At 35.6% G+C, this 27023-nt stretch overlaps 1 long non-coding RNA gene across 2 annotated transcripts in view; it reads right to left on the bottom strand.

Moving 5' to 3' along the window:
• Positions 1-7870: 7870 nt before the first annotated feature.
• The window catches only part of LOC141376180 (uncharacterized), a 93373-nt gene continuing 74220 nt past the window's right edge, over positions 7871-27023 (bottom strand). Inside the window, exons 4-6 of one of the 2 annotated variants that reach the window (XR_012385578.1) lie at positions 26343-26470; positions 8254-8618; positions 7890-7931 (exon numbers count right to left, since the gene is read on the bottom strand). This is a non-coding gene — a long non-coding RNA (uncharacterized lncRNA). Of the gene's footprint in view, positions 7932-8253; positions 8619-26342; positions 26471-27023 lie in introns of both variants that reach the window. The other variant, XR_012385579.1, reaches the window with a different exon arrangement.

Consider the following 27023-nt stretch of genomic DNA (forward strand, 5'->3'; position numbering starts at 1 on the left):
TGCCAACAAGCATGAATTTGGATTTTAATGATGGATTGATAAACGTTAACCTATATCATCTATAAATGCTGTACAAGTGTTATTCATTATTAGTTGATGCTATTAAGGATATTAACTAACATTAACTAATGAAAACTTATTATAAAGTGTGACCTGAAAAACAGATAATTAATGTATTTTTTGTGATGGCTTTTCTGGTTTAAAATGACATTAAACCTGCCTGACTCATTTGTTCAAACAATTTGTTCAAAACAATTGATTCTTTTCAAAATGAAGCAAGGGATTTAAGAATTTAAGATCTTTAAAATTAGATTATTGAATCATTGACTCACATGTTTAATGCCAAAACAGTGCAAAAACATAGAAGTGCTTTAAGTATCTCCTAAAATAAATTGTAAAAAAAAGTTGATAGTCAATAAATGTGCAAATAAAGGGCTCTATTTTAACAATCTAGGCACAAAGTCTAAAGTGCATGGCGTAAATGCATTAAGGGGTGTCCGCTTAATCAACTTTTGCTATTTTAAGAATGGAACAATACACTGCACCCTGGTGCATGGTCTAACAGGGTTGTGCTTATTGTCTTAATGAGTTTTAGGTGTTTTTGAGCATAACCTGCATTAAACCAATCAGAGTCTTATCTCCCATTCCCTTTAAGAGTCAGTTACGTCATGCCACGGGGCACTTTCTATTTACATGGCAAATTTTTCTATTTGAAATACTAAACGTTTCAACTAGCGAGAAAATAGACAAACAGATCATCTGCAGCGTGAGGATAAAGAATGAGCCTTCTCCATTCAACCTCTTTACTTTACTTTTACTCTGTACTCCATTACTTTTGTGGATAAAATAACAGTTTGTACCGACTCTACTGAATACATCCATTAGCCTACATATTTAATTTTATTTGTTGAACAAAGATTTGTTTCAAAACTATTTCTAAATTCAGTGCTAATTTCTAGCAAATGAATAAATGAACAAAAACAATGAAGTGTGGTCAAAAACTGAGTTATATCCAAACACACGTCCCATTCTTATGCCCCATATGGTGATACGTACATCTCAAAAACCCGACAGATGGACAAATTTAAACTTGTTTTTATTAAAACAAATATTAATATGCATATTATAAATAATACTGCTAATAATACCATCATACAAATGCAAATTGTCTTGAAAACAACTGAAAAAAGCAATCAGACAAGAAGGCATGGAGGCAGTGGTTTTTATATTTATGTAGCAAATAATATTTTTTTGTTTAATTGTTTTCATACACAAATATATGAGTGCATTGATGTACATCCTGTGGTATTAAGCAATGTGTGAGCGTTTTAGACTTGGACTAAGCTGGTCAAGGGCAGTATATTTCAGTTCCTCAAAATTGCAACATGCAACAATGTGCCTAAACACACCTCCTATTTAGACCAGCACACACGTGAGTCTACAAAGTGGCACAAATGGGTTTGCTATTTAAACAACGTGGTGCAAAACGTGAAAATTACTGCTGCTCTGGACTGAAAATAGCAATAAATTGCGTCAAATAAGCCTTGCGCCTTATTGGGCAGGGTGTATGATAGGGCCCCATTTTTCGGTTACATTTTTACCCAGCATCCAATTAGATTTGGGTGTACAAAGAGGCATGCAAGACTAGAATGTGCCATAGCACAGAAACATTTGCAGTGAAAGCACCATTCATCAGTGTTTCACCTTGCTTTTTCCAGTCTAGATCAGTGTAAAAAAGGCCTAGTGACAAATTAATTATAATGACATAATTGTGATTTTGAGATGAACTACAGTATTTGGGATGAACGGTTTAAGAGCAAGAGATTCTCCAATGCTCCCTCCATCTGACACAGAAAAAAATATACTTTAGTGCCCCGACAAACCAAAACCACTGCTTGAGTTAATGCTGACATGTTCACTTCAAACTGAGTAATGTGTTGATAGCACCACAGAAACACAGCGATTTGGAGGAATTACCCTTCTTCTTTACAGTCACCTGGCTGCCGATGAAATACAGTGTCCCAGTATGTGGTCCGTTGGAAAGCAGGAGTCTCTGGCCCACAGTACCTGCTCCAGTGCACTGTGTTAAACGGGAGGAACCGCAGGAGGAAGCTCTTCATTATACAAACGCTTAAAGGAGTGAAACGCCTCCAGAGAATGAAGGAGGAGAGCTGACAGACTCATCCCTCTCTGTCTCTCTCCTTCCATCCCGTGTGCCCATGACAGCTGTCAGCCAAGCAGAACGCCCACTGCCAGTCAGCTAATTCATATTCCCAACCTGCAGCCTGCCGGAGAGAGGGATGACTGGAAGACAGGATACTGGATGGAGGAAACTCAGGGATTTAAAAGGTGATGATACTTTAGTTTAAAGGTAAGGGGAGAAGTTTGAAGGAAGAATTGTGAAGAGGAAAGGCATGTAGTGTAACAAAAAAAAAAAAAAAAAAAAAAAACATAAGCATGGTCCAAATACAAACCACTGGTATAATATTTCTCTTCATTAAAAGGTCAATCCAATTCCATTCCCCTGAGACACATCTTCAGAACACAAATGAAGATATTTTATATGAAATCTGAGACCTCTTCCTCTGACCCTCTATTGACAGCAAGGGTCATAAGAAGTTCAAAGTCCAAAAAAGGAATCAAAAACACTGTCATAATACTCCATGTCACTTGAGCGGTTCATTCCTTCTGATGCTCCAGTTTACCCCACAGTCCTAAGACATGGATATACACTCACCAGCCACTTTATTAGGTACACCTATCCAACTGTTCATTAAGGTAAATTTCTATTCAGCCAAAAACACGGTCAAGATGATCTGCTGCAGTTCAAACCGAGCATCAGAAAGGGGAAGAAAGGTGATTTTGAACGTGGCATGGTTGTTAGTGCCAGATGGGATGGAGTATTTCAGATACTGCTGATCTACAGGGATTTGGAAAGAATTTGGATCAGGAAAAGAAGAAACTGTCCAGTGAGCGGCAGCTTTGAGGGCGCAAATGCCTTGTTGACGCCACAGGTCAAATTAACAAAATTGTAAACAAATTGGCTGTGGTGCATGATCATGTATAAATGCGAGTGTGAGTAACTGCAGTGGTTCAACTGTAATCATACTAAGCTCCGAAAAAAATTTAGTGCTCTAAAGAAAAACAACTTTTTCCAGCAATGTTTTCTTTTTCTTGTCAGATCATCAGGGTGCATGTTTAATGCAGGCAATATGATTTTTGGAATTTGCTATTATAAATAACAGTGCAACTATTGTATTGCCTGTAGTAAACATACAAACCTGATGCTAACCTGGGGCCTGTTTCAGAAAGGAGGTTAATTGAAAACTCAAAGTATTTTAACCCTGAAATGAGAGAAACTCTGGGTTTTCCGTTTCAAAAAGGCAGATTTGTTAAACTGGAGAAAGCAGGGTAAGTCAAGCCTATTTCTGAAAGAGAGGTAACTATGAGGTAACTTAGTCTGTGAACCTAACCTGGTCAGGAGCAGGTTTTATTCTCTAAACTCAGAGTTTCTGTCGGTCTCCTCCCCTTTTTTAAAGACGAAGCAGTATTTCTTGCCTTAGCCTTATGTTTCCACCCACCTATTTTAATGCTCATTTTAGATATGTGCATAAAAGCGATTAATGGAAGCGTCATGATGCACATAACTTTTAAAAATATGCATAAAAACACACACATAACTGAGTAGGATAAACTTTTACTCGATAGAAAATATGCACATAAACTACGATAGAAACACTTTTAATGAACAAATTACAGTATGTACGTTAAAAGGTCATCATATGATGATGAAAATGTATGTGAATGGACAAACCAGCAGGCGGAGCACACTGTAAGACGTCTTAAATGTTGTTTTAGTCATACCAAAATGCCTTAACTGTTTTTGTATTAGGAAATCAGGAAGTGACGATTTTGATCTCTTTGACTCGGATGGAAACCCTGCTTTATTCGCATCTTTAATGCAATATTCCAGTTTTGCACAAATTTATGTAATATATTTAGATGGAAACATAGATATTGCCATTGTACGAGAATGGCTTGTCCTTTTTAAATAAATAATTAGCTTAAATTCACTGACCTTCGACATGTACTGTTACTAGATTAATGAGATTATTTCTCTTTCTAAAAATTATTTTTAGTACTGCTTACATTTTAAATGTTATATCAACCTCTACCACTTAATCAATAAAAAACACACAAGTGCACTGTTAAATCTAACTGATAAACGTGTATAAAAGTTTACAAAAATTGTATGAACGTCACACATTACATTACTTATTTTATTATATATAAATATTTAAATAAAAAATGATGCATTAACTTGAGCAGCTGTTTTCCCAGGCTAACTGTCTCTGTTTCACTGATGGTGGCTTCTTTTTAAATATATACTCTCATAATTGCTATAACTTTGCATGATCACATCAAGTTCAGCTGGAGAAAGAAATGGTGATCTCTTTTTTTCAGATGTTTCCATAGTCACTTGTATTATCTGCGCTCCATTGATAATGCCTTTTTATAGTCACGGTGTGCGCGCTTAACTCTGAGTTAGTCTACTCAAAGCTAATTGACCCACATTAGATCAGCTATTCTGAAACCGAAAATTCAGAGTTTTTAATCTCTCAATAAATCAACTCAGAGTTCAAGTTTAAACTCTGAATTGTTTGAACCTCCTTACTGAAACAGGCCCTGGTGCTGTTAAATCAATCTGCAGCAGCTGAGGCTATTGCTGTGCTGATAATCTAATGTAAACACACCAAACCTATGAAAAAAAAAAAATATATATATATATATATAATTTAATGGCTTAGGGCTTTTCATGTGCATGTTGTTGTTTTTTACCATTAAAAACTACTATTTTTATCTTCTGTGGGTTGTGGTAAAATATGGTAATTCTAAAATAGTTTGATTAAATAGGTTGAACATTTATTTGCCTTTTTTTTATCACCATGCGACCACCTGTTATTGTCCCGTGATCCCCAGGGAGTCCCGACTCCCACTTTGGGAACCACTAGATTAAATGTAATTATTTTTTTTTTTGTATGGATTGAACCTTTTTATGGATTAAACTGATCAAAAGTGCTGAAACAATAATATAGTCACGGAAGACTGACTCAGACTGAATTAGAGTTTTTGACTCCAGAACGAGTGACATATTTTGATCCAAAACAATGAGGAATAATTCAAGTTTATTATTTATTAAATGTTGTTTCAAGATTTTCTGAAAGGTTGCAAAATAATACAAAATATTATAATAATAATATGTAGTGAAGCAAAAATAAACAAATAAATGAAGTAATTAAATTGCTAAAAGTGACAATTCTCCCCCCAAAAATTAACACATTCCAGCATTCTTTGTTTGTGCTCCATTGGCTCCTTCGCATGTTTGGTGATTAAAGCTGAACATTTTTAGTTTTGTGTGAACTTTCTCTTCAATACATTGTGTTTACTGTCAATACTGAAAAATCAGTAAAGGTTTAATGTAATTTCCCTGGATATCCAGAGTGATTAGTCACAGTGCATAAGATTGGCTTAAAGCGACATGGCAGCAGAATGGAGTGCCCATGAGCAAAGATGACAGATTCTGCATAGAATCAATATTCATGACAGCAGTTTTCTCCAGGCATTATAACCTTCACTTGGAAAGTGCAGCAGGTCACCAGTACTAGAGGTACCAGTTTGACTGTCTGATTTGTCCTTTGAGGTTTAGGACAAATCCATAAACAACAAGCAGAGGAAAAAAAGCCCCCATGAGATCTAGTGAAAGAGAACGGCCTGCTCTGTCTTGCGTGACCAATAGTTGATACAATTGTACGTAATTCTCTGTAATGGGAAGGCAGGCTCAAGGCTGTTAGCAGTAATGAGAACACGGTACGTGCTCTAGGGCCACACTCTCTGATGTCCCCTTCCTTTCCCCAGACAAACTCCACTTTAAAACAAGCCTGAAAAATGGCTCTTACAGACACAAGTGCAGACTGCACCTGCCGTATCATTTATGTCACTCTGACAAAACCCAATTGCAAGAGCAATACTGCTCTTTATATTAAACGGGTGATTCATAAGCTACATTGTAGAATATGTCTGCAGCTTGAAAAACGTAGTTTTGTTGTATAAAGAAACAAAACAGAAGCATTCTCTCACTCAAGGCGAGCTAAAGCAGACCATTACAAATGGTGTCCTTTATTTGTCAAAGATTTAGCAGTTTTTTAGAGCAAGATGTGCAAGGTTGTGTTCATCATCAGAATGAATTGCTGAAAAGCAGGCCATCAGTGTTTTTTGTTTTGAATTTTTTTTTTGAACGTTTTAGGTTTATTCCCAATAGGAACATTCAATGCAGTTGAAATAAATTATTTTGTGGATCAAACTACATCAGCCAAGCTGTATGTTTGTGTGATGATCACCAGCGATCTCTGACCACCAGAGGTCGCTGGAAAACATTCACACTCGTTCAAACTACAAATCCGCAAGTTCATGAACATGCACTCTGTTCACACACGTTCCAGATCCTGACTGATTGCATACACACAGCTGAGGCTGCTCAAGTACTGATTACACACACATATTTACAGCTCACTTTAAAACCCTCATTGCTGAGTCTTGTTATCTGTTTTAAGTGACACTACAACGCGGTTTCCTTTATCTGTCTTTGCTGTGTTTTGATCCTTTGTCTCAATTATTTGTTTTCTCCTGTTTCTGCCTGCCCTGTGACCAACTGCCTGTTATTTTGACTTCGACTCTGGATTGCCCTCATACATCTGTTTGCCCCTGTATTGACCACTGCTTGCCTGACGATTCTAATTAACCTGCACGTGGATCCGCACCCCTGTTGTCTGTATCATACCCCTGGTTACAGATTGAATCACTAAAAAGAATCAACTAGTAAAGTTGATTTCAGATATCAAACTACAATGGTCACTGATACATTTGATTTACTAAGAACCAACTTATAAGAGCCATGATTGACTAAAAAGAACCAAATATGAGAAAAGTTGTAGAAATCCTGAAAAGAATATTGAAATTGTTTGATTCATGAAATTTTTCATATTTTAAGCATCGGAAGTAAAAACTCCACTCATTTACTCCATGTGAAAATAGATTTATATAGATTTATCAGTAACAAATAAAAGATAAGAGAACAGGTTTATAATTGATTGTTTTTAGGCTTCTCTGTCTGCACAAATTGAATGTGTCTTTAATACAATAATGTTTTATGGTCTTTTGGCGGCAAAAAAAAAAAAAAAAAAAAGATTTACCCATGATGTTGTATACAAATCAGCCAATCTAAATCAAACTATTTGCACCAAAAATCTTTAGCATCACCAACTTTTTAACATGAATATTGCAATCTCTCTATGCTCAAAAACAATTGAATATTTGTATAAATGCATATTTGCAATAAACCTGGAATCCATTGTTTCTATTCAGACAACCTACAACTTTCAAGTTTTACATTTCACTGTTGTTTTTAGCTTTGCGCTGCTACATGAGATTTTAGTTGTTTCTTTCACTAAAGCTGTGTGGTCCTGAGGCTTGAACTTTTGTCATGTAGTCTGATGCATCATGCTTTGCTTCACATCAAATTTAGTAATGTTATGATGTGATTCGCCATGTAGAAGGTGGTTCATGGAGTCCACAGATTTTAAAAAAACGTAAAAAAAACAAACGGGTAAACTACTTCTATGATCAGAGCTAAAAGTGCGCATGCTGATGCAGGTAGAAAGCATCTTTTGCTAAACTTTTAAAGATATTATTCCACTGCAATGTCTTGCACATGTTTAAACACAAAACAGGTTCTCTATCTTGTCTGGTAATCAATTTAAATTGCTGCATACAGTAAAAAATATCCGTAAATTAGCATTTTCCATATTTTATGATTCATGTTTTTTATTTTTCCCCATTTATCATGCTTTTGAATTGCATTATGGGACATTAATCTTTCTTTCAACAACTTTTAACCTTGAAAAGTTTGAAAAAGTGATTTGTATTAAAATTTTTAGTAATTTAAAGTGGCATTGTCTGGGTTGGTGTTGTATGTTACGGTACAGAAAATTATGGTAGTAATAAACTGCCAGTACAATTTCAGTTGTTTTACAGACTTATTTCTTACTATGTTATTTCTTACACATTAAATTACTTCAAACTACTAAAATGTTAATAAAATCCACTTTGTTAAGCTGTAGAGTTAAATTTTTAACATCTAAAGTTGACAAGGCAGAGATCAACATCCCATAATGCAATTCACAACTGTAAATAAACAGAGCCAATGTAAATACACACACAGAGAGAGAAAGAGAGACTAGTCTGCTTTTAAGAAATATTCAAATGAAGACTTAACATTTATATTTTTACCTATTCCTAACAGCTCTCATCTTTGTCCTCCAGAGCTGCACCTTGTTCAAAGAAAGACAGGTTGGCATTGTCTGTGCTGCCTGCCATCCTCTGCCTGGCACATGTTCCTGGCACAGGTATGTGCAGTGAAGACCCCCTCCGGGCCGTCACATGTCACAAGCATGTTGCCAGTGCTGGGCTTCCGCACCCCTGCTGGGCACCGCGAGTGTGATCACATCACCCTTCTGCTTGAGTCGCACTAGTTCCTCACATACACCTGCAGTAGCGTCAATCTGTGAGAAGGACAGCCACCAAAACAAACACAATCACACACATTAGTCTAGCATGCATTCAGAAAAGCAAGAGCAACTGATATATGTGGTTTCCTCACAGCTTGGTTTAGCAATGATTACTTTTAAAGTTAGTTTTTGTAGTTTGTTGTGCTTGAATTGCTACATGGGAACAATACACTGTATTCTTTCCAAGTAGAGGATTGATGGATAATTTGATGGAATTACCAGGCACAACGGTTACAACAGCCGCATAGAAAGAGACTTTACGACAGCCAGATGCTTTATTGTTCTCTGGAAAATCACAGAACAGAATTTGCTCGGGGAGGTAGAGAAGGCTGATCCAGAAATTCCAGGCCAAACACTGACAGAATCTAGATTCTCCAAACTCCACCAAGAGGCACTTTACCTGCTTTCACAATTCAAATCATTTTTATTTCCATAGAGCTATTACAATACAAATTGTGTCAAAGCAGCTTAACATTTTAGTATGGAATTTCTTATATGGATGTCATTGTTTACTATTCAGCAAACAAAATTTGAATCTACTAAATAAAATCAACATTTTCAATTCAGTTAATCTTTATTTCTATAGCGCTTTTACAATGTAGATTGTGTCAAAACAGCTTAACATAGAAGTTCTAATAAATTTAAATCGTCATTCTAGTTTTCAGAGTTGAAGTTCAGTTCATTCATTCATTCATTCATTCATTCATTCATTCATTCATTCATTCATTCATTCATTTTCTTGTCGGCTTAGACCCTTTATTAATCCGGGGTCGCCACAGCGGAATGAACCACCAACTTATCCAGCATGTTTTTATGCAGCGGATGACCTTCCAGTTGCAACATCCAACCACACATTCACACACACACACTCATACTTTATGGACAATTTACCCTACCCAATTCACCTGTACCACATGTCTTTGGACTGTGGGGGAAACCGGAGCACCCGGAGGAAACCCACGTAAACGTGGAGAACATACAAACTCCACACAGAAACGCCAGCTGAGCCGAGGCTCGAATCAGCGACCTTCAGGAGACAGCACTATCTACTGCGCCACTGCGTCACCCAAGTTCAGTTCAGTGTTGATTAACTTTCACTGCTGAAATTCCAAACACTGAAAAGCAAATCCATTGATGCAGAGCTCCACAAGTCCCAAACCATGCAAGGCAGTGGCGGCAATGGCAAGGAACAAATTTCACCAATTGACAAAAGTAAAAGAAAAAAAAATAGACAGGTAAATTTGGTAAATGCTGTCAAAGTCATTTTTGTTTGGGGAACAGAGCTGCTTCTTTTCAATCTACCAAACATGTACGACGGCGCTGGTTTGATTAACCAAAAAGAAAGGACTCATAGAAGTAATTTGTTGCTAAAAGCTTTTTTGAATATTATATTCCATGCAGTGTGCAATGTTGCCGTTTGTAAAGGTAACATTAAAGTGCTCAACAAATAAAGAAGGAACAGATTATAAGGTGCTGTAATAAGTTCATCAACAATTCAATTTCATTTCCATAATTGATCAAAGTATAAAGTATATCTGCCTGACCTCCAATTGGGAGAAACTTGGATTAAGGATTGAAAGGTAACTGCTTCGGTTATTGACCAAGAGCTAATTAACATAGCATATTTTGTGCTGCCCAATCATTGATGTTATTTACCATTTTATTAATCATTTTTTACATTATCTTTTAGGGTTGATGCAGAACATGGAACACACATTAATTAACATACTACTATATTAATACCCATTAGGCTATTGTACTAGGGTTAATGTAGTAAAAATGTGTCACGTATGAGGCATTTATTAAATAAATGAAAAGCTCCAGAATATTTGTACAGTCCACTTGCACTCCCACCTCGAAGCATAAAAAAATTGTTATAATGTCACCCCTTAATAAAAGAAAAAATGTTATTCATCTGAAAGCTTCAATTGCAAATCATAACTTTAAACTAGATTGTGTATCTCTACAATGCATGCAAACTACCTGGATGTCAAAATGCATCAAATTGACATCTAAAATTGCCTTAAAAAACATGTAAAAACCATCGATTACACGACTGTCTTGTAATTGTTTTTCATGTCAGTGTTTTAGTGGATGTCAATTTGATGTTGCTTTGACATCAAGGTAGTAATTTGATTAGCATTTTGACATGTTTTGTGATGTCATTTTGATATCAAGGTGCACGCTGAGAGCATACCTTGGATAGCCATGTAACACTTGGTTTGTGTTGTCGATATACAGTAAGAATACAATTTCATAGAACTCCTGCCGTTTTTACTGAAGTTGCAAAATGACTCCTACACTATATCATATTCAGCCTTTGTTTACAAATTAAAGTTCACAAGAGCATAAAACTCACTGCACAATGCATTCAACAAGCATTTTCAGCAGTGACTAATCTAAACACATCCAATTGATCATTACAACTTTTTCATCATCGTGCAACGTTTAAAGATTAAGCAAACTCAGAAAGGCTTCTGGTTTTCGACTCATCCTGTAAGCTGTAGACCAGGTATCACCAAACTTGTTCCTGGAGGTCCGTTGTTCTGCAGATTTTAGCTCCAACCCTAATCAAACACACCTGAACAAGCTAATCTTACTAGGTGTACTTGAAACACCCAGGCAGGGCACCAGACCTCCAGGAATGAGATTGGTGACCCCTGCTGTAGACCAATCACAACTAAATCATCAGAACAATCAGAGCTCCAATTAGACCAAGTCATTTCCCTTAGAAAACAGAGATTTAGAAAAGAATCTTCAAACAAAACTAATTAATTCAGAACCTTACATATTTACTCTGAATCAAATTAACCTTATGACCCAATTGCAAATGTTAATCTGACTTAATTTTAAGTTATGCAAGTTGTTTTAAGTCAGATTAACAGAATTAACAGAAAATAATGAACTTAAGTTACAATGAACTAAAACATATGCTGTCATTACTAATTGTTCATATATATATATATATATATATATATATATATATATATATATATATATATATATATATATATATATATATATATATATATATATATATATATATATATATATATATATAAAACATTATGAACGTATTACTTTCATATGATTTTCCCAATATACTGTACAACACCTTCTGTGTAGTCTTCAATTTGATGACTTCAAATACCAAAGCTCCAACATGCCACTCATTAAAGATTTCCTATGCCAGTAGCCTTTTTTTTCCTTTAAACTGTTACTATAATGCTTTTAAACAATTACTATCTTAAAAAAACACTGCATACATAAAACAAATCTATTCAATTGTGCTGAGTGTGCCAAATAAATTAATCAATAACTTATTTGTTTACTCTTGCAGGCTCTCAGTGGGGCTGTTTCTCCAGCAGAGAGCACTATTGCTGCTTCTAGGTCTGAAGGATTGTTTCTGACATCCCTGTCAACTTTCCTCAATCACCTATTTAAAAACATCCAGATGATATCATGTGAAAGTCACATAGGGTGCTTTAGTCATGCATCCTTTTGGCTCTCTTAAAACATTAAAGTGCAGCGGATAAAAACATAGCAAAATCTGAAAGCTTTACTGCGCAGACTTCAAGGCTTTGAACAGTTAATAAGAAATTTATGTCAACAAGGATTTAAAGCAAAACGATCTCTAGTTTATCTAGTTTTTTCCCCCCTTAAGAGCACTTGCATAAGCGCATGTATAAGTCTGTTGTCATGCCTGTTAACTAGTGGCAATCTGTGCCAAATGACACATTACTGTATGTGTAACAGTAAAGGGAATAGACAAAGCAGTTTTCTACTGCTATTAGATGATGTTGTATTGTGCACAAATGCTTTTCCTGCACATGATGCAAATATTATAATTCACATATATAATTGATTGCACTCGGAGACATAAACAGGTTTTCTAGAACAATGGTGACGAACCTCTTTTGCTTTAAAATGCCTTTGTGTATTAAACTGACAGTTCATGCAGAATGTTAATGGTGACTTCAGTTGTAAAAGCAGGAAAAGGTAAGGTTTCTATTAAATAAATAAAGACCTAAAATTACAAACAAGAAAATTTAAGCACATTTCATGAGGTAAATCTATTCTGAAGCACAGTATTAAAAACTATATTTGATATCTGAAAGACAGAACTGATCAAAATAACTCTCAGATCAGATTCTTCACAGTAATTACAGTAAATTTGCACCTGGTGGTAATTTCCTTAATTATCTGACAAATCCTATTTAACTGGCAGCTTGAAATTTCAGCTTTCACAAAATGGTGAGACATTCAATGATGTCAGAAACCTTCAAACAGAAAGTTGTTGAGAGAACCCAAGGGGCCATTTCAGCCATAGCCAAAGAAGTTGATTGTTCTAAATCAACAACATCACTAACTCATTTAAGTCCACCAGAAAGACTGGTCGTCCATAAAAGACAACTGCACAAGAGTACCGGATAACATGGAGATGAAGAATCTCAATGCACAATGGGTTTAACACTGAAGTTGAAATTGACCACTAAATCATCGTTGAACAGAGTAAAGATGTGTTTCACAGAATCAAAAAGAAATTAAAGCCCAGAGTGACCAAACATTCCTCTGCAGAAAGAATTTAAAGACAAAAGAAACTTTGCTAAGGAACATATAGTGTGGATTCAAACTTTGGTAACACTTTATTTTGATGGCCCATTTAAGTATTAGTAGACTGTCTGCTTAATATTTGTTGACACTGTTAACTGACTGTAAGAAACTTTGCAAGTACATGTCAACTTACAGTACACTAACCCCAACCCTAATCCCAACCTAACAGTCTACTAATAATCTAATGTAAATTAGTAGTATGTAGATGTAGATGCAATGTAACTTAAATTCAACAAACGGACCATTAAAATAAAGTGTGACCAATACTTTTACATTTACTTGATGTGGTTCTGAAAAACATCATCATCAAAATGTGGGAAAGACTGCACTCAAAGTGTGCAAAGCCAGTGAAATCTGTAGGAGGACTTGTCATGGATTGAGAGTTGCTTTGCAGCAGCAAGATTTGGGCCTCTACGTGGATTGAATGCAAATGATTATTCGAAGCTTGATTGTCAACATTCATCACCCAATCAGCCAACAATTTCAATGCAGGACAATTATCTCCTTCACATAAAGTTGAAATAATAAAATGGCCAGACCAGTCTCCTGATGTAAACTTGATTATTAACTCTGAAAAATCCTTGGTGTCAAAGTTATGCCTAAAAAAACTCACTACAGACAGTGAACTGTGGAAGAAACTTGACAAAGAGTGGTGCAAGATCACAGCAGAAAGAAATAGAACTGGCTTTTACACTGGTTTATAGGAAGTACAAAGTCATCTACAACTTAAATTTTTTAGAAAATTTTCCTCTTTCCTTTAAGTTGCAATGTTCACATGCATGTCTTTTTTTTTCACAGAAGAAAGTAACTCACCGTAAATCACCAGATCAATAGTATATATATATATATATATATATATATATATATATATATATATATATATATATATATATATATATATATATATATATATATATATATATATATATATATATTTGTGTGTGTGTGTGTGTCATAATTTCTGCATGTATTTTCCTTTTATATAAACATGAATGCTAAAGCTCATTTGGAGAGGCGAAATGGAAATGGCATCTTTAGTACAGCAGCCATTGAGATTTTTCTCTCTTTCTTGCAGCTCATGGAGCCTGGTCTTTGAAATACTTCAAGGACTTCCTTGCCATTAGTGTACATATCATCATTTCATCTAAAACCTATACTGCACTCCGTCCAAATTAGGTGTATTATTAGCTCAGATACATTCATTATTGATCTACGACAGGAGGAGGTATGGCCAATTAGAGGCTCTTGGATCTGTGCTGAGGTGTTGGGAACATGCCAGTGTGTGTATAATAACAGATTTGTTCAGATGTGTTCATAATTACAGCACACATCATTCTCTTTGTGAATACTGAAGCCCTCATGTTTGGGTTTAATGGGCTAAAAACATGCTTGTTTGAGAAGTGAAAAAAAGATACAGTTACCTCAAGAACGCAATTAAAATGCACACCTGTCATTTCTCAATTATCATAGTTTAATATAATCGTAAATGTAGTTTATCCTTGAGATGTAAACTACCTTTCCAGCAACCATTATTATAGATTTCAGCGTGCAATTATATTTTCAGTAATATCTCATATATTCTGCTCAAGAAAGATTTTTTATTTTTTTTTTACATTTATTATTAGTGTGAGACTTGTGTTGATAAATATATTTTTAGGAAATCCTTAGATTTTTTCTGTATGCAAAGATGAATAAAACATTCAAAAGAGCAATGTTTATTTCAAAGCGCCTAATTATTTTTTTCAGTAATCATTTCGATTTTCTCTCAAGAAACATTTTTTTTTTTGCATTTATTATTAGTGTGACACACTTGTGCTAATTAATATATATATATATATTTTTAGGAAATCTTTAGCTTTTTCAGTATGTACAGATGAATCAAACATTCAACAGCACAGTATTTCTTTGAAAGCGCCCAACTGTTTTTTTTTTTTTTTTTTCAGAAATCATTCCGATTTTTTCTCAAGAAACATTTTTTTTTACATTTATTACTAGTGTGACTGAAAATTGTGTTGATTTAATATTTTTTGAGAAATCCTTTGCCTTTTTCAGTATGTACGGATGAATAAAACATTCAAAAGAGCAGTATTTATTTCAAAGCGCCCAATTAGTTTTTTCAGAAATCATTCAGATTTTCTCTCAAGAAACTTTTTATTTTAATTTTTTTTTTTTGCATTTATTATTAGTGTGACACACTTGTTCTAATGAATATATTTTTAGGAACTCTTTAGTTTTTCAGTATGTACAGATGAATCAAACATTCAACAGAACAGTATTTATTTGAAAGCGCCCAATTATTTTTCAGAAATCATTTACATTTTTTCTCAAGAAACATTTTTTACATTTATTACTAGTGTGACTGAAACTTTTTTGGGAAATCCTTTGAATAATAATGAATAATGCATAACAGTATTTATTTTTGATGGTTTTTGAATTCATTTAAGACTATAAAGCATTGTTTTATCAATTTAGTGCATTTTGTATAATTAGAATAATCATTTTAAATTGATAATATTAATATTTGGGGCGACACAGTGGCTCAGTGATTAGCACTGTCGCCTTAGAATAAGAAGGATCTAAATCTTATTTAGTGTGTGTGTGTGCGTGTGTGTGTCTGGGTGTTTCCAAATACTGGGTTGTGGCTGAAAGGGCGCCTGCTGTGTAAAACATATATAGTTGGTAGTTAGTTGGCAGTTCATTCCGCTGTGGTGACCTCTGAAATAGAAACTAGGCCGAAGGAAAATGAATATTTTTTTTTAATAGTTCCATACAAAGTTATTACTTTTCAAGAGTTATCTGTTATCATACTGGCCAAAATATCTGCTGTACCCCAACTTTATCTCCTACCAGTCGCGTGGCCTCATTTATAAAAGTAGGCACACTGCGTTCACAAACTTATGAATGTATACAATGCTGAAAATATCATAAGCTAGCAAAAAAAAGGACATTTATAAAACCATGTATACATACATCTGCATAATTTTTTTTTTATAAGTTACAGTCAACCTGAAAGTTTGCTTACACCTGCATATTTCGGATAAATGTGAAAGGCGTTGTGTATTGCATAGAGTTAATACAGGATAGCTCACCTGACTCGTGGTGGCAGCAGAAAAAAAAAAAATCAAGGCTTACACAGGTAGCATCCCACATCTTGTGCTTTATTCTTCTGTCACGATATTTTACAGAAAATAACTTAATCCGAGTATCAGAGAAAAAGAAAAAAAAAAACTCCCGTGCATATGCGCTTGTTACAGAAAGTTCACACATTCACTCACACACACACATAGACGCAGACAACATTCACACACACACACACATAGACGCACACACAATGGCAAACACTCTTAAAGGAGCCGCACCCCATTTTCACTTGTTTTAGACACTTGTCAGATTTTATTTTAGAGAACAGGCAGGAGGTTAACTGATTGTTTGCACAGCAGAAAAGCGCATGCTTTTACGGGCGTGACATGGAGCCGATCCGCGAATAGCAGCACATTATGACGATGACCAATCAGAGTCACTTAAGGGCGGGCCTTTCTGAGGAACTAGGAAATTTGACAGTCGTTTTCATGTTAGCTGAGTAGCTGTGTTTAATCAAAGTGAGATTTATGAAAAAATTCACATGATTTCCTTCAAGTGAAACATTAGCACACACAGCTTTGCATCTTATAAACACAACCAAGAATTAAAATTACATTATGGACCACCCTTTTAAATGAGCCACAAATGAAATATCAAATGATTCTTCATGCTTAATGTAATTTATCAGAAACCAAAATCTAGGTTCTTGTGTTAAGAGGAAAAAAACTGTGTTTTGTGGCCACAGAAGTGGCATTTAAAACGAAAAGAAAATAAAGCATATGGGGAGTGGCAATATTTCATGCTGCAGTTAGTTTGGCTGACAGGGAAATAAAAAAGTGGTCCAATATCAATATAAAATACCTCATACATCTACAACTAAATCATATAATAGCCTAGACTTATTAAAAAATAAAGGAATGTGTGAGAACAGTCTAAAATATTGGTATAAAAAATGTATGCAATATGTATTTTAAAAGGTTATATATTTTACTGTCATGTTAATATAATAAATGTATTAGTCTACTTCATTTTTAAACTGGATCAGAAAACAATATTTCATTAGACCTCTGCATGTACATGCATTAGTTTTCATTTTTGTTACGTGTATGTTAAAACGCTAATGTTATTCATGTTAGCAGAATATTAATAAGTACATGACAAGTAACGATATCACTGTCCAAATGCTAGAAAGTAGCCTTAGGGCATACTCACACTATGCTCAGTTGCCTTGAACCGGGCCAAAGCACGCTTGTCCCTTCTCCCATCTCCCCCGCGGCACGCACTCACAATACAAACTTATGTCATCGATGCTGCGCTGTTCAGTTAGGGCTCCTGCTCAGCACAGTGGAAATTTCTCTAGTTATATCGCCTTAGGGATGCGGTGACATACAGTCAAATATTTTGCCGAACAGATCAGCCACTTTTGACGCTCATAAACAATCATAAAGTCCTCGTGCTGCAGGAATTACGTCTCGCTGATGCTGAGTTCAGACTGCACACAAGTAAACTTAAAGGGTCACGAAACACCAAAACACATTTTTTGAGCTGTTGACAGTCGTATTATATGTGTCCCACACTGCTAAAAACACTATTAGGACACCTATATTTCACTAAAAAGTGTAAATTGGTTGTTTTTGCGTTATTTCAAGCAAATTCGTACTTCCGGTTTGAAACGAATTTTTGAAGCTGCGTCACGGTCATGACATAATAGCGTGTATTCCAGCGTGCAGACTGGGCGTCTGTGCCAGAGTGTCTTATTACGTCTTACAGTGTGCTGCATTACTGCATGAGTAAGGCTTGGGTCAAACCAATCAGCGCGCTCTATTGTGCAACTTCATTAATATTCATTAATGTCACAGTGTTTAGACGGCAGAGACGCCACATTGTATTGGCAAAACAAGCGTGAAGTGTTGCTTCTATAGTTTGCTGCAGTTAAGTTTCGTTTTTATTTTCTCTCTGTGAGAGCTCAGAGTCACGTGTGGATTACAGTGTACGCGACGCTCGACAACAATAACCTACGTGTCTAAGGAGGAACATTATTTACCTGAGAGCTGTTCTCATCTGCAAACGCTAAGATCCGGATTCGCTTGTAGTCTTCTCTTCATAAAGACGCAGCTCTAGTTGCTGTTGATTGTCCTGTCTCTACAGATTTGGTAAGTGAGCGACCAGTGCTCTTTGTTTATTCAGTTTGTTCGTATCTAACAAACTATTGCACCGAGAGTAAACATGTTAGCACCACAACCAAACTTTAACCTAGTGTAGGGTTTTTACCGCATTTAGTGACTGGAATAACACACACGGCTTTCTGACGCTACCTGCCGTGTGCATCTAAGTTTCCAGGAAATGCTGAGTTTTTTTTTTCTCTCATTCGATGTGCGGTATCAAACATTGCATGAAAAATACACGCTTAGAGCAGTTCCTCGAATCAAATATCTCGTTTGTCGCGAGGGGCATGAATGAATTCCCTGAATGAAAGAGCCAAACTGTAGTTAAAGTCCACCATTTAATAATTTGGCAAATAATTCTACTACAGATGTCCATGTAGGTTAAACACCATCACTTTCTCCTGTGTGTGTGAATTTTGACTCTGAAACTCGCGCGTGCCCAAATAGACACTCCCACACCATCCCACTTTTCTTCCTCCGACTCCCCCCCCTAAACAGAGCTGGCCACGCCCACTTTTCTGACTTTTTCCAAAGTACAGGTGTGAAAACACCTTGCTGAAACGAGGGGGTTTCATGGCCCTTTAAAAGTCACGTCTCGCTTTCAGTGTTGGGCTGTGAACCGGATTCAGCGCACTCACACTTCTCAAACGATCCGGAAAACGGTCCTGGGCAAGGTACGGATAGCATAGTGTGCAGCATAGTGTGATTAAGCCCTTAAATGTAGAGTATAGCTCCCTATACGTTGAGTTTTTGATAAGATTTTGCCATCTGTTGTGAACATAAATGTTTCATTCTGCCACATTCATACATGCATGACCAAGCAGTTACATTGCTACTGAACAATATTACATGTGATGAAACTAGTTTTAACAATAAAAAAATAGACTCCTTATAAAATTAAAGGTTTTACTCATTGGTTTAACATTCCCTATTAATTTAGTTGTGACTGTTTGGTGTTTGTTAAAGGGATGGTTGACCCAAAACAAAAAAATTCTGTCATCATTTACCCACTCGTCCAAACTGTACTGTTGTAATTTATTTCTTCTCTCGAATACAAAAAAAAACTCTCTCTCTCTCTCTCTCTCTCTCTCTCTCTCTCTCTCTCTCTCTCTCTCTCTCTCTCTCTCTCTCTATCTATCTATCTATCTATCTATCTGTAGAAAGCTGGAAACAGGTAACTATTGGTATCCACAGTATTTGTTTTTCCTATATGAGAGTCAGTGGTCACAAGTTTTCAGCTTTCTAACAAATAATAAATATATATTCTTACCACTTGAGGTTGAGTACATTTTAATTTTTGGAGGAACTGTCCTTTAAAGAATAGATGACTATAGGTTGCAAAATTTCAGCTTATGCCATAATTAAGATAATTGCAGCACACATAATTAAGAAGATACACAAGAAGCAAGTCATTGCACATGGCATGTTAAACAAAAAAAAAAAAATACATGTAAAGTATTTCCACGCATGTATTTTTATTTGATCCTTTATTGTTGCTGATGTGAGTTTAAACATGCTCCATGCAATCATTGCTTTGTAAACAATCCAAAATAATGAGTGCTCATGATAAAATAGTGGTTCGTATATGGTTAGGGGATCTACAAGCAGTTAAATGTTTGTAATTTATCTTCAAAATGTCTGTATCTATCAGAGTTGCCATAATTATTATTTTTTTTAATCTCCCAGCAAATTCAATCGTTTGTGTAAGAAGTGGTGCACACCTTTTTCAGAGCCTATATTGTGTGTACACAACATTAGGCCCCTTATCTCCAATACAGACAGCTACTACTCTCTGCATTGTTTTATTGTATACATCTGCATTCATATAAATTGCACAAACCTATTTAGCATTATTACTGCAGATCAAAAGATCAGACAAATCCATATTCCATAATCCATAAAAATAATAATAAAAAAATGCAGGAATGTGTGTACTTCATTGATCTGATTAACCAAAATACATCTTAACACCAGATGTAAACAGGGCCTGAAAAAAGCTCACTGCAGTGGCTTCCAGGATAGCCTTCTCTAATGCATGAATAGCTTTGGGATTTGCATCTTAGAAGGCAGCATGATGTTGATACCTACTTTTCGGGACAGTATTTAGGTATATAATGTCTTAAAACACTAGGCAATGGGTTCCAAACACACTCTACACTACCTGACAGAAGTCTTGTCGCCAAACCTTTATAAACAACAAATAATAACTTGATTACTGCATCCATACATCTCTGCAATGACTCAAAAAACTTATTAATTAGGGCTGTGCAATTACTCGAAATCCAATCGCAATCGCGATTTGAAACATTGCGATTAGCTAAATGCAAGAGGCTGCAATATGAATATAAAGTTGAATTTCTTTTTCTTTTTTAAATATTTCCCAAATAAGGTTTAACAGGGCAAGAACATTTTCACAGTACGTTTTATAATATTTTTCTTCAAGAGAAAATATTATTTGTTTAAATTTGGCTAGAATAAAAGCGATTATTAATTTTTTAAACATCATTTTAAGGACAAAATTATTAGCCAATTTAAGCAATTTTGTTTCCCGATAGTCTACAGAACAAACCATGGTTATACAATAACTTGCCTAATTACCCTAACCTGCCTAGTTATCCTAATTAACCTAGTTAAGAGTTTAAATGTCACTTTAAGCTGTATAGAAGTGTCTTAAAAAATATCTAGTAAAATATTATTTACTGTCATCATGGCAAAGATAAAATAAATCAGTTATTAGAGATGACTTATTAAAACTATTAGGTTTAGGAATGTGTTGAAAAAATCTTCTCTCCATTAAATGGAAATTAGAAAAAATATAAACAAACACAGGGTCTAATAATTCACAGGGGCTAATACTCCAGGGGGGGGCTAATAATTCTGACTTCAATTGTATAGTATTTCATTTCCCCCACCCAGAGCAAATGCATGACTGCCATCTATGTGAGACAGTCTTACTAGCCAATTGAGTAAGAATACTTTCGTTCTGCCCAATCAGAATATTGCAACAGAACTATGCGAAACTCACAAAATAAAAAAACAAACAAACAGGAAAGCGCTGACAAGTGACATAATGACGTCTGCTGCTTCAAAAGCATGAATAGAAGAATCACATCAGTAATATTTTGGTTTAAAATTCATAGACACCGAACAACAGGTCATGAGGAAACACAACAACCAGCACCTTCAAAAAAAAAAAACAAAACAAAAAAAAAAAACACCACACGTGGCTATTTGAGGAGTGTGATTGAGCTGAACCTTAACTAAAAAATGTAATCACAAATCAAATCGAAATTGCAATATCTGTCAAAAAATAAGTACATAAATAAATATATTCGCAATTAGATATTTTCCCCAAATCACACAGCTCCAATATTAATAAAGTCAACTGTAAAAGCAAAGAAAGCGTTCTTGCAGGACTGCCAGAGTCCATCAAGGTTATTTGGGTTGATCTTCAATGCCTTTTTCTCCATCTTACCCCAAACATGCTCAATAATCTGGTGACTGGGCTGGCCAATCCTGGAGCACCTTGACCTTCTTTGCTTTTAGGAATTTTGATGTGGAGGCTGAAGTATGAGAAGGAGCGCTATCCTGCTAAAGAATTTGCCCTCTCCTGTGGTTTGTAATGTAATGGGCAGCACAAAGTCCTTGATACCTTAGGCTGTTGATGTTGTCATCCACTGTGTAGATCTGTTGCGTACCCCAATACTGAATGTAACCCCAAACCATGACTTTTCCTTCACCAAACTTGACTGATTTCTGTGAAAATCTTGAGTTTATGCTGGTCCTAATAGCAGTAATTGTGATGATTGGGATGCAGTTCAACTGATGATTCATAAGAAAAATCTACCTTCTGCCACTTATCCAAATGATCAACAAGAAGTCAAGTTATTATTTGTTGCTCTTACAACTAGGATCAACGAAAAGGCTTTTGTCAGGCAGTGCAGATTTAGCAAAACCTTTTTTTTTTTTTGACAGAGGCATCTGAGGTGTTTAGAATATGTGGACAGAATTGCATATCTCTAACCAAGCCTGAATAAATCAAGTCATGCCAATGAAGAATAAAACAAAACAATAAAACATACAAACAAAAATGATATGTAGTTTTTAGAAATCAACACACATCCCATAATACTTATTTATCTAAAGTAACTGCAATACTTGCTGTTCTCCTCTATTTTTTTTCCCTAATAGCATGAACACATTGCTTGACAGAAACACCTGAGAGCTCTTTTTATCAGGTTACACTAAATGAGCAAACACAAGCACCGTGAGCTCAAATGAGGTTACACCGAAAGACGCCTGCCGCTGTCGTCTTCCTCCAATTAAGACTATTTATTCTGCAAGCAGCCTTTTTGGGAAATGATAAGGCACAGCACGTTCCTGGCTCTTGCTGTTCCTTCAAGCATTTCCGATTTATCCGTGTAGGAGCAAGGAGACAAGCGGCACGCATTCATAATTACAGACTGATTCAATCATCATTGTTGTCATTACCGTGACTGATACATGCTGGTGACGATAGCACAGCAACACAAAAGTGTGACACTCAAAAGACAATGCGTTCCTCATCTAGCGTACCTGTGCGTGTGGAAGAGAGGACGAGAGATCAGAGTGAAAGAGCCGTATTTAATAAAAGCCATTGTTCTGATTTATGAAGTGTGACCCTGGATGATTCGTCTGATCAGACGGTGGCATGTGAGGGACAGGCATGTCACAGGACTCGCCATCTGTGCCAACTTGGACTTGCAAGGTAATATAAAATTGAAAGTCATGTCATCCTAATGTCAACCTTCGTGTCATTACAAACCTGCATCAGTTTCTGTATGACAATAGACCATATGGCTTTTTTCCTGTTGTGGATCTCATCTAACCTTATAAGTGGGCATGTAGTAATGGGGTTTGAATATTATCATATGTATAGCTTATTTTATTTACTTGCAAAACAAATTAATAGATTATAGCAGGTATTTTAACTGATTAAACAATAAGTAATCATCACATTATCAAAATAATAGTATCAACAAGTGCTATATACACATACAGTGCTCAGCATAATTGAGTACACCCCATTTTGAAGATGAAAAATTGTCCATTGAAAAAAGTGTCCATTTCTCAGTGAATATAGGCAATGTATTTTGGTGCATTTGAACAAAACAGATTTATTAAATATTTATGAAAATAATATTTTAGTCAACAAATACCTTTAGAAATAGAAAGATAGATTTAAATTCATGCAATATATGTGGGGGGGTCTATTTCTATGGTTCTTTTCATAATGTAAATTGAATAAAAGCAGGTTGACATCTATGAAGAAAACAGAGTAAAAGTCATAATATGAAAGTAAAAGCCATACTAAACATGTTGTAACAATAAAATATTATTTATTAAATATTAACAATAAATATTATTAATAAATAAAACAATAATACTTATTAACAGCCAAAAGTAAATGTCAAAATCAATTCAACAGCCATTGGTCACACTTTACAATAAGGTTCATTAGTTAATGTTAATTAATGCATTTACTAACATGAGCAAACAATGAACAATACATTTACTACTGTATTTGTTTATGTTAGTTAACATTACTTAATGAAAATACAGTAGTTCATTGTTAGTTCATGTTGACTCATGGTGCATTAACTAATGTTAACAAATATGGACTTGGATGTTAATAAAGCATTAGTAAATGTTCAATTATGATTAATAAATGCTGTACATGTGTTGTTCATGATTAGTTCATGTTAGTAAATGCATCAACTAATGAACCTTATTGTAAAGTGTTACCCAGCCATTTTAATGGATTTCATGCCTTTATCCATTCCAAAGATGTCAGAAAGTGCATCCTGTTTGTTTTCTTTACAGTACAATGGCACAATGCTTAATTCTAATTGGATATAAAAGCAATTGTGAGTCCAGCAAGAAAAACTATGCACATGGAGAGGTAAAATATGAATATTCAGTTTAGATTGAATCACATAAAAAAGTCCTTATTTAGTCATTCAAATTCTCCAAATTTGTATTACTCCATCTTTTTAGGTCTTCATTTTTGTTTTTGGACATTAAAACTCTCATTAACAATATTTAATTGTGTATGGAAGATTAAAAGGTTAGTTTACCCAAAAATCAAAAGATACAGAATTATTACTTTTGTAATTTTTAACCCCTGAAACCTTTGTTCGGAGTTCAAATTAATACATTTATGTGAATTCTCATCCTCCATAAACAGCAAATTTCCAGACTGATTCAAGGTCCAGAAAGATAACCAAAAAGATAATAATAATAATCAAAACAGACCACATTTTCTTCAATAAAGCTATATGTATAAATCTGTATAAACAAAGAACAAAAAAAATATATAATTTTTTTCAACAGTTTCTTCCTCTCAGTGTCTGTACATTGTCCATATTCATAATGTTTAATTGTATGACAGAATGTCCATATATTCTTTCATTTTCTTGTCGGCTTAGTCCCTTAATTAATCCGGGGTCGCCACAGCAGAATGAACCGCCAACTCATCAAGCTAGTTTTTACGCAGCTGATGCCCTTCCAGCTCTGGGAAACATCCACACACACTTTCACACACACACCCGGAGGAAACCCACGCGAACGCAGGGAGAACAAGCAAACTCCACACAGAAACGCCAACTGAGCCGAGGCTCGAATCAGTGACCCAGCGATATTCTGGCTAGGAGGCGAAAGCACTACCTACTTGCGCCACTGCTTCGCCGACAGAATGTCCAACTTTGGGTAATTTTTTTTAAGCAAGTCAATAATTGCTAAAGTTTAATTCTAAGGGGCAATCCCAATTCTACCCCTTAGCCCTTCCTCTTACCCAAATGAAGGGCTGTCCCAATTCTCTTTAGCTTGAAGGCGTAGGGCTAAGAGGAAGGACTAGATGCAAATTGAAACTGAGATTTTTCAGGACCACTCTTGAAACCAAGGGTTAAGAAAATTTCCCAGAATACACCATCTACACCGACAATATAGCTGCACACGGAAGCAAGAAACAAATTTTTACAACAAACAAGCACATGTTTTGAGGAATTCATAACCACATTCATGTTATACTGTCATGACTTTAAATAAAAAAATAATGCTAAAATATATACCGCAAAATTTCGCTATCTATAATCTAAAACAATAACTCCTGTGTAGCAGTCCCACAACATTCTGTAACTCGATGACACTCTATGAATACCCTGTTAGAAAAAGTCTAGTGGCTCAGAATGACCCATTTACAGTGTCTTTTTTTCTTTTTTACAGTGGGTATAATGTATAGTTATTTTGTGTGTTTACATAGATTAATTCGGCCAGGGTGTAAATGCACAGTACAGTAACAAGCCACAATATATCATTATGATAACAATGTATGACTTCAGTAATTTCATAAGAGAAAAATACCAAAAAATAACGCAACTGTAATATCTACAGCAGTCATGATCGTCAATCTCATATGAAGCAAGAGATTGCAATGACGTATGATGAGGTGTGCAGGTGTTGTAGTGCTGTCCCATTTCTTAGCCTTCCTCTACACACTCAAGGGCCAAGGGGAAGGGGTAGGAGTACAAAAATAGAATAGGGATTGGGCCTTAAGGTTAGAAATTATAAAATCCCAGATCAGAATACTGGAGGAATACCAACACAATGCTGCCTTTAATCAGTTATTTGAGAGAGATTATAAAGTTTACCAATGCTACGGCCTCTTGCAGATTCATATTTAGCTTTGTTTCTTTTTAACATTCAATTACTTTTCAGATCAAACTCGCTTGTCTTTCTGGACACGTAGCGCAGGAGCAACATCTCACTCTGTTGCCTGGAGCGACACATTAAAAGCGCGCCACTCACAATAGATATTTACCCGCAGACAGCCAAAATGACTTTTATTCACCACAGTAGTTGCTGGCCGTGACTGCTCCAGAGGGGATTTAAGCTCGAGGAGTTGTGGTAAGCATGAAATCAGAGTGAAGCCATCTGTTGCTCTAACATCTGCAAGTAGAAAGGAAGAGGATTGTAAACTACAGCGACACGGAGCCCCACAAAACAACAAGAGTGCTCCATAACAACAATCATTTTGGTCCCTAGTCCGCATGACAGCAACAGAAATGCTCTATTTGAACCAAAGTTTTAGGGCTAAAATACCTGTCTAACAGCTGAACCGGATTCTTTGAAATTCCATTTGGTCAATGCATACACTCACCGGCCACTTTATTAGGTACAACTGTCCAACTGCTTGTTAAGTCAAATTTCTAATCAGCCAATCGCATGGCAGAAACTCAATGCATTTAGGCATGTAGACATGGTCAAGACAGTCTGCTACAGTTCTAACTGGTCATCAGAATGGGGAAGAAAGGTGATTTGCATGACTTTGAACGTGGCATGGTTGTTGGTGCCAGATTAGCTAGTCTGAGTATTTCAAGACCACAGAGGATCAGCTATGCCACACCGGATCCACAACATGAAAGCACGGATCCTTCCTGCTTTGTATCAACAATTCAGGCTGGTGGTGGTGGTATATTGGTCTGCATGGGGGATATTTTCT

This window comes from Danio rerio, chromosome 9 (genome assembly GCF_049306965.1).
Source record: "Danio rerio strain Tuebingen ecotype United States chromosome 9, GRCz12tu, whole genome shotgun sequence".
NCBI classification, from domain to species: domain Eukaryota; kingdom Metazoa; phylum Chordata; class Actinopteri; order Cypriniformes; family Danionidae; genus Danio; species Danio rerio.